We start from the raw sequence: 9,357 nt of genomic DNA on the forward strand, positions 1-9,357 counted from the left end.
TTTTGGAGGCTGGGACGACTTCAAAGCGCCGTGCGGGCTCCGGGACACTCAGCCGCGGGGCAAACGCCGTGCAGACCGCAGCGCCGGCCCAGGCCCAGGACAGCCGCTGACCTTGGGCGCACATTCCTGCTGCGGACTTTCCTGTTCTTCCAGCTCCTGAGCCTCGGTGGGGGGGGGGGGGAGGGAGCGCACACCCAGGTAGCAGGCGGCACCCCTCCAGATGAAAAACCCTAGGGGAGGGCCTCAGAAAACCAGGAGAGCTGGCCAGCCACACCAGGCGCAGTCTCTGGGCCCAGTGGAAGCCAACAGAAAGCGGATGGCGGAGGGGCAGAGAGAGATACACGTGCGGTGAGTTCACTGGGAGGTGGAACGCGAAGACAAGCCGAGGGCAGGACACAGAACAAGCTCTCAGCTGAGCGGAGCACACTGACGACCCGCCGTGGGGGGGAGAGCAGGGGGGGAGGGGGGAATGTCCCGGGTGCGTCTGCGGCCTGGGGAACAGCGTCGGTGACGTTGTGACGACCTTGGGCCGTGAGGGGCCCCCGTTTGTGGGGTGTGCGAATGTGGAATCGCTACACCGTGCCCCTGCAGCCGATACAGTACTGTGTGCCGGCTGTGAAGTCGGTTTAGGGAAAGGACCCACCGTGCACTTTCCACACTGAAGTCGTGTCACCGACGACGGGGGCGAACCTGACCTCCCGCCTGACCGCTGCGGAGTGCACATGGTCTTCGTGCGCCCGTGGGGGTCAACCCCAATCCATAGTGTGCTGGGTCAAAGGGCACCTTCACACAGGCCAGACCACCGGAGCCCATTGGCAGCACGTCCTCTGGGCGCCGTGAGCGAGAGCCGGGGGGGACGCTGGGAAACGGTCACTAGAGAGTCCCCGACTCCCCGTGTGGTGTGGTGCAGGGCACGTCGCATCTCTTTACGGGTTTCTGGGTCACGGCACTGAGCCCCCCAGATGCTTGGGATCTCCCGAGAGGGTTGTCTTTTCTGCACGAGTCACTTTGGACTACACCCGAGTCAAAGCTCGTGAAGGGACCGCTGGGGGGCCCTCGGCTGGGACCCGGCCGGAGTCCCTGTGACAGAGGGAGCAAGCCCTGGCTAGAGGGCCAGAACCTTCAGCCGAGTCACCCGCGTGGCCAAGGGTGCAGCTTTAGTTCATCCTGACGGTGTCACGAAACCGAGGCCTAAACATCCGCACCCAGGGGCTCAGGGCAGTTTCTGGGCTGGCGAGCCCATTGGTGCCCGAGCAGGGTGGCTGCCCTGACCCCACAGGGGCAGAGGCTGCAGCTCTAGGGCCCTTCCGACCCCCCACCCCCTCATGTAGCTCTGCCTGGGAGAACTGTGAGCATTGGAGGGGAAAAAAGGAAGAAAGAGAAGAAACCAAGGACAAAGTAAATATCTGGAAAACCCTCGGATTTGAGAACCACATGCCACACACCCGAGTCAGCCAAATAAGCAGTCAAAGCAAAAATTAGAAAGTATTTTCAGTGGAGTGGGAGTGGAAACACCGTGTGTAGGTTCTGTGGGCCGCTGCAGCATCAGACCGGATGACCGCAGGGGGCAGGGAGTTCCTGCTAATAAAGGAGGCAGGGTCTCAAACCAATCACCTCCATTTTCATCTTAAAAAAAAACAGAAAAAAAGAAAGTGAACAACCCCCACTAAGCAGATAAAATAAAGATTGGAGCAGAAATTAATGAAATGATCGCAGACAAAGCTTTAAGAGGAAAACCCATGAAACCGAATGCCAGTTTTTCAATAAAATTGGCGAACCTCTAGACAGACTAATCAGAAAAAAAAGAGAGAGAAAAGAAACAAATGACTGATATCCGAAATGAGAGCGGGAACATTTCTGGGGGTTCTGCCGAGATTAGGAGAGAAACAAAGTTAACATCACGGGCAACTTTGTTCTAAAATGATTGACACTTTAGATAAAACGGACACATATCGAGAAAGACACAGACTGCCAAATCGCATTCAGGGGGAAGCCGCCTGAAACTCCTAATGGCCATTAAAGAGATTCAATTTGTCACTAACGAACTCCCCACAAAGGCAACCCCGGGCACAGATGGTTTCATTAACGAACTCCGCGAAACGTTTCGGGAAGGAAGAAGAGCAACTGGACAGAAAGTGCCCTGGAGAGTGAGGACGAAGGAGCTCCTAGTTCATTCAACGAGGCCAGCGCGGCCCTGATGCCAGGACCAGGGAAAGACAGAACAGGACGATCATAATTAAAACGAACATAGATGTAAAAAGTCTTAGCAAGTGAGATTCAACACTATGTAAAAAGATACATAATATGATAAAACCTAGGGGCCAGCGAGATTTGTCCTAGGAATAAACGGTTTAATTTGAAACAGTCAATCAATGTATTTTATCATGTTAATAAAACAAAAAAATAAAAACCATAGGATTATCTGAGTCAATGGAGAAAAATAAACCATGTGGTAAAATTTAAATATCCATTCCAGATTTTAAAAAGAAAAGAAAAGAAAAACAACACTCAGCAAAACAAGAATGTGTGTGAACTTCACGAATGTCACCTGTCAAGTACGTCCAGGTAAGTGGCAGCTGAGCCAGGCCGGGCCGGGGTGGCGGGGGGGCTGCCGGCTGGGCTCTGGTGGCGGAGAGGGACCTCCCACGGGGCTCCTCCCACCCTGTGACTCTGAGAGTCGACCACAAAGTAGCAGTAAAACTCTGGGTGACACTGCTCAGGCCACACCCCTCCTGAGGACCTGGCTCTCCTCGGCGTGACCGTGTCCCCTTCGCACCCAGCGATGTCGTGAAGTGGGAAGGTGACCCGAGCCAGACATTTGTGACTGAGCAGCAGCTAGACTGAGGGCAAGGTCAAACACGAAACACCCAGCGCAGAGAGAGCTGCTGGCGAAAGCTGCCACTTCTGGGACACCCCGAAGGTGAACCACAGTGACCGTGTCACAGACAGCCTGCTAATAAGCCTGGGGACGTGGGGACGAGTGGAGACACCAGGTCGTGGGCACAGATCTCCTCCTTCACAACAGTTAATTGCCTTGTTTTCTTGTCCTAGAAGACAGTTCGCTAAGGTGTGGGCTGTGCTCTCTCAGGGAGCGAGGGATTCAGCGCCGCGGGAGGTACTGACCCGCCCCGCACCTGCGGTTGTGCCTCGCGGACGGAGCACCCCGGACGGACAGCTGCCCTGGGCTCTGGGAGGAAGGAGGCAGCGCCAGCAGGGCTGAGAGCACCGCCGGAGGTGCGCGCCTGGAGGGTGGCTATCCAGGCAACGTCGATAGCCGGCGCAGCAGAGGAGGTGTTATTCGGGGGGGGGGGCCGGGGCCCAGGATTGCTCCTTGTCTTCTATCGACGACCTGGCTGACACTGGAAGGAAAGCACGCTCAGATCTCGTGCAGCAGGCACGCAGCTCTGTGGGGGCGGGGGTGGGGCGGGGTTTGCACAGGGGGCCCAGGGGAGTGGCTCTAATTCATACAGACGGAAGCACGCTGTGGCTGCCACGGTTCAGCAGCACGCGTGGCCTAGATTCCGTGGGCAGCGAACAGCTGGGGGAGAGCAGGGGAGCTATGAAGGAAGTAGAAAGTATTGTCTGCTGTCGGCAGTCGGCCGACTGGCCCGGAGCAAAGTCAAGAGCCCGGCGGAGAGGATGGCCCAGGAGAGCTGGGGTGTCCTTGTGCACCGCCCAGCACGCGGTCCTTCACAGCCGCGCACGCCCGGAGACCGGGAGGCAGCCGAGGGGCTGCCCAGGTGGGCCAGGTGTGGGCCACGCCCCGCGGGACCTGCTGCCTCTGGAGGTTCGTCTGGGCGGAGCCGAGGCCGGGCCGTCCCTCCCGGGAGGGTGTGCCCGCGGTGCTGCCCCGGAGGCCCTGATTATGTCACACCACACAAGATAAATAACCCGAGCGAGCGAAAGTCAACAACCCACCCTGTAAGGTCATGTAACGTGAATGCCCATTTAGATAAGAAGGACGGTTTACACGCAGAGGCCGCAGCCAGCGCTCAGCGTCAGCAGAGGAGGAAGAGCGGCAGCCTGCGGCTCCCACCGGTGGGGGCCTCACACCCGGAGACAGGAGCCGTCCTCTGTCCTGACGGCCGTGCGGCAGCCTCCGTCTTATACTGACTGTGTGTCCTGTGGCATCGAGACCAGCGAGGAAACAAAGTAGCAATCAGTGCACAGCTGTTTACATAGACAAGGCGTGTGCACCAGGTGGGGTCCCCTCTGTCTTTGCTTTCTCTTTACGGGGCTGTAACTCGCCGTAAAATTCACCCTGCAAAGTCCCTCTTGGCCTGAGGTTAGTCTGAAGCCCTTCTCAGCGGACGCACGAGGTGGCGGGAAACACCCCGTTTTATGGACAGAATGGGCTGGGTTGGCTTGACGAGCAGAAAGCTTCAACCCAGGGCCCAGGGCAGAGCTCCGATGGGAGTGCCTTGCTCCCTACACGGGCTGGTGGCTAATGTGGGCGGTGAAACTCCCCCCATAGAGACTTCTGCAATCAGGGTAAGTTCCGGCCTTTCTGGGGAGGCGTGGCACCACCTTCCGCCTTGGAAAGCGACGGGGTTAAGAATGACACCCCCTCCCCCAGTTGCCCACATCAGCAGGTGAATTATTTCGAGCTGAAGCCAAGGGAGGCCTTGCAGGCTCAAGAAACACTTTAATTCTTCCCCTTCGAGAATTTAAACTAGGGACTTTGCTTATAATAAGAGTTATCACTAGAATCAACTTTTTATGGCCCATCTGTAGGGCAGGGCAAACTGTTAATTGCTGAACATCTGTTCTTCTCGCCACCCTGTGGATGACCCTTGTCCCCCCTGAAGGCTCAGGGGCCTTCCTACCTGGTCCTCGGCTCCGGACGTCACACAGACGCCGCTCTAACTTCCTGTCCCTGACCCCTCCTGCACGTGGGCCCCCTGACCCTCCGGTGCCCGTGGGCTCCCAGACGGACGCCGCAAAGTCTGCTCGTGGTCTCCCATCCCCCGTCTCAGGTCTAACAGGCAGGGCCTCGAAGGGTTAAAGGGGAGTTCCTGCCTCCCCCTTCGTAGCTGGGCACCCCCTTTTCTCCCGCTCTGCGGCCGGAGGGGGAGACAGAATGCAGATGGCCATTCCGTGAGCATTTCCCAGATGGCGCCAACCCGCCCACAAAAGCCTTTTGTCTTCAGGCGCGCTGCCACCTGCCACCAGGTGTGGATGGCCCAGCGGGCTCACCAGTGTGCAAGCTGGTCCCCATTCTCTGCACAGCTCCCTGGGACCGGGGGTCCTCGCGCTCTCTGGGGAGCTGAGCTCCGCTGAGGGGGTGGGGATGCAGCCGGGTTCCCAGACCCCGGGTTCCCAGAACCCCCAGGCTGTTCACCCGGGCGGGCGGATCAAGCCCAGCCCCCTCTTATCTGGTTCGCTAGTAAATGCCATTCCCCACGGAGAGACAAGAAGCTGTCAGCTCTCGTTAGGCTGGCAACGAGCTTTCCACAATTTGCATTTCCCTCCCTGCGTCTGCAGCCACCCACCCGCCCGCCCCTCTTCCTTCGCCACGCCGCACCTCTGGAGAGGAAGGAATGCCAGCCCCTGCCTAGCAAAAATGTGCCACGTGCCCGCTCCTGGACAGAGTCCCCTGGCGGCAGCAAAAATACAAATAAAAGTAAAAATTATGTAGACAACGTTCTCCTCCTTCCCATCAAAGGAAAAGGAACCGGGAGAGGCAGGCAGGAAGCGTTGCTCCAGGGTTCAGGCTGCTTCCGCTTGGAAAAGAAAGCTTTCTGGCTACAGTGCATCAGCAGTGACGAAAGGAGGGGACCTTTGGAGCCTGGCGCCGTCCTGGAGCCCTCAGTGAAAGGGCTGGTATTTTCCTCACGTGACTGACCACTAGTCAGTTACGCTCTTTGGACATCTTTAAAGGATGTTAGGTTAGTGATTCTCGGTTTAACATCTGCACTTCGACACATTTCTCAGGTTGAATGTAACTTCTAACCACCTTCCCAGAGGCAGCTGCAGACCAGAAGGTTGTGGTGTTACGCTATGAAGGCTTCAGCAATAAACTCCCACAGAGGGTTTGCACGAGGGGTTAGACGCCAAGCTGAAGCACATGGTGGCCTTGGGACAGGGTCATTGTCCAAGGGGCTGGGCTGCCCAGTCCAGCAGGCCTTCTGCTTGCAGAATTCTGTCACTGAGTCACTTTAATGGCATTATACCCATCATGCCTCCCTAATAACTTGGAAAACCATGATCCTTTGTGTGTGACTTTATGTCCATGCATACATTTATACACATATATGTACATATGTTCAGCGGGCAGTGGGCACAGATCGAGGGCTCCCATTGGCTGAGCTCCTGAACAAGGGAGTCGCGTGACTCAGGTTCCACCTATAGAATGGGTTTATAAAAACGTCAGTCTCAGGAGCCACCCTAGGAATTAGATGAATTCCTCACATTGGTGGTGATGTTTGTAAAAGAGGCAGCAACAAAAATACAAAACACTGTCCTTGTTTTATGCTAAATACATTTAGAGGCCAACACTTTGGCTTACTCCATGGAGCTGCCGGTCAGCATGAAGACTGGGTGGCCAGCACCATTGGAAACCGGGTTATTATCTTAAGAACTTGGTGGGAACACATGGATACTTTGTACTCCATCCACTGCGTGAACTGTTTCCCATGGAAATTACATATTGTCCTGGGGTCTTATGACTGCGTATTCTTTTCAAACACAGAGTCTTAAGGAAATGTGTGTTTTTGCAGGTCTCATTACTATCAAATATAGCTCCACCATGAATTTTTAAACTCGATTTTTCGTTTGGGAATGCACCCGTGAGGGGGCACATATGAATTCTGTCTCTGTCTCCCATTTGCTGCGGGGCAACTGGAGAAGATAACGGGACATCAGATCTTTGACTTGTCTGGTCCAAGACAGAGTAATTAAACCCCACGGCTCGTGCGCATGTGCAGTTTGGCTCACCTCCAAAGAAAAGAGGGGTGGGTTTGGCTAGACAGGGGCAGTCGCGGACTTTGTCGATTCGCGTCGACGTGAAGAGAAGCGCGCACAGTGTCGTGCTTCCTGACGGAGCCCTCCGCGCTGGCCGGCCCTCCTCGTCTGGCCTCCTGCGGTCCCAAGTGTGCTCTCCGGCCGCCGACCGGCCGGCGGCCGGCGAGTGGGGACCGCGCTGAGCCTCAGGACGCCCGAGCGCACAGCATCCCGTGTCTCTTTCTGGATCCGATGTTCCCGCGACACACAATCCCGGCGGCCCAGGGGCAGGCTGCTCACGTTTCAGGCCGGAGCCGGCGGCACCTTCCAAATAAGGAGCGGGGCGGCAGGCTGTGCGTGGGGAAGGCAGGTGTGGAGTTTCCACCCCCGCGGAAGGACGTTTGGGACGCCCGGTGTCAAGTGTGCCCGGTGGCACCCTTTCCCTCCGGGAGACCACAGACACTCAGGGACGCGCTCGGCGGTCACTCCTTGGTCCTGAGTGCGTCTTCTCCTGAGACGGGGCAGCCCGCTTCTGGGCCCCGCCCGCGGGATGCACGGGAAGCTGCGCTTCATACCTGCCTGTGCTCACACCTCGCTTGCGGAGCGTGCCGGTGGTAATGTCTTCGCGCAGGCTGCCACAGGGCGCACTGGGCTCTGGGTCGCCTGCCCTCTGTGAAAAGGCAAATGGAACTGGAGGGCGGGGTTTGCGTTTGAATCCTGTTTGACACACAGCCTCTGAGCACCGGAGAGAGAGACTAGGGCCCAGTGCCGAAAACCTCTGAGCCTCACAGCCCCGTCTACGAAATAGGGACAAATAATAATGAAGACAGCCCTGGCCGGTGCAGCTCACGGATGGAGTGCCGGCCCGTGAACCTAAGGGTCGCTAGTTTGATTCCCAGTCGGGGCACAGGCCTGGGTTGCAGGCTGGGTCCCCAGTGGAGGGTGCGTGGCAGACAGCCACACGTTGATGTTTCTCTCCCTCTTTCTCCTTCCCTTCCCCTCTCTAAAAAACAAATAAATAAAATCTTAAAAAGAAAAAGAAGCTACCCCAAAGAACGGCCCGTCTGAGTGTGCCCACGAGTCTGGGGCCCGCAAACATCGGTGCAGAAAGAGCTGATACGCAGCAGGTGCGTACTTCAGAGCACCCAGAAAAAGGAGGCCACGGCAGCCTCTGGGTCTCCAGGAGACACGGTGGCCTTCAACCGCGGTGACTCCGTGGACTTGACCTTCAGACTGACACATGCCTCTTTCTCCTTTTTTTCTGGTTCTGGTCTGTGTCCCACGTCCAACAGGAGCACGGACGCCCCCTGCAGGCTGGGGTAACATTTCTTCTCCGTAGGGATACATCGCGTCCCAGGTTAAGTTATTCGGTGTCTGTCTGCATCGCCCTCCCGTGCGTCTGGTGCGTGGGAACCGTTTTCCTTAAGCGAGTCGGGGCTGGGCCCTCACGACACAGCAACCTCCCGGTGCAGGCTGGTGGTCAGATTCGGGGCTGAGCTCCTCCCGACCGCCTCCATGCACCCCACCCCCCACTTCTAAACCACGCAACCCCGAAGCCTCAGCGGCGTCCATAGGTTCTGCGACTGCAGGCAGAACGACGTACCGCGAACCCAGTTTCACTGCAGGCTAGTTGATATAAACAGCAGTTCCGTTCCTACGGCATCTCGTCAACGTTGTGACAAAACGACCTTGAACTATAAACCCTGTCCTAGCACAGGCCGCACCCGACTCTGGGACTCGCCCTCCTTGCACTACCAGGAGGCGCCCGAGGTGGCGCTGTGGCCCAGCAGGCGGTGCCGCGCCCCCGGGATGCTCAGGCGGAGGAGAGCCTTTGCGGGCGCCCTTCCCTGCGGGGTGTGCGGGCGCCCCCTACTCCTGAGCGGGTCGCTGGGCTGTTACAGTCGGAATGCCGAAGCCCCAAAAGGTGAGGCATGACGAGAAAGTGTAGCAGCGGCGTCCAAGGAGACAGTGGCGCAGTAGTCAGGGGCCGCGGAGGGCAGCTCAGGGGACGCGGTCACTAATTTTGTAATCACCGCCTGGGGCCGGGCGGGGACTAGACTCACCGGTGCTCATGCATTACGTCGGTGCCTATCCGCGGGCTGCGCGCCCGAAACTCTTATAATGTTGAATGTCGACTCTAACTGAAATGTTTTCCAAAATGAAAAAACGCAAAAGTGAGTAACAAACGAGAAAGAAATCTGGAAGGGGCTGTTGCGCATGATGGCGCAGTAGCTTGGTTCGCTGAGCCACCTGTGCCAGCCCCCTGCGTGACGCCGTGCCCCACGCTTAGGGGGCTGTTTCCCCAGGCAGCTGCACGTGGGAAAAGTCACTTCGGGCTGCGCCCCATCTTTCCTGTGCTCAGTGACCGTTTTCTGTGGCAGCCTGGGACTGGCGGCCTGGGGGGGCCTTGCTGTC

At 57.4% G+C, this 9,357-nt stretch overlaps 1 long non-coding RNA gene across 1 annotated transcript; it reads left to right on the forward strand.

Moving 5' to 3' along the window:
* The first annotated feature begins 264 nt into the window (after positions 1-264).
* Positions 265-3,298, forward strand: LOC123811833. Its single transcript, XR_006784445.1, has 3 exons — positions 265-348; positions 2,477-2,565; positions 3,052-3,298. It is a non-coding gene; the product is annotated as an uncharacterized LOC123811833 (long non-coding RNA).
* The last annotated feature ends 6,059 nt before the right edge of the window (positions 3,299-9,357 follow it).

Source organism: Phyllostomus hastatus, unplaced genomic scaffold (assembly GCF_019186645.2).
Source record: "Phyllostomus hastatus isolate PE091 unplaced genomic scaffold, TTU_PhHast_1.1 phas_scaffold_78, whole genome shotgun sequence".
Taxonomy (NCBI): domain Eukaryota; kingdom Metazoa; phylum Chordata; class Mammalia; order Chiroptera; family Phyllostomidae; genus Phyllostomus; species Phyllostomus hastatus.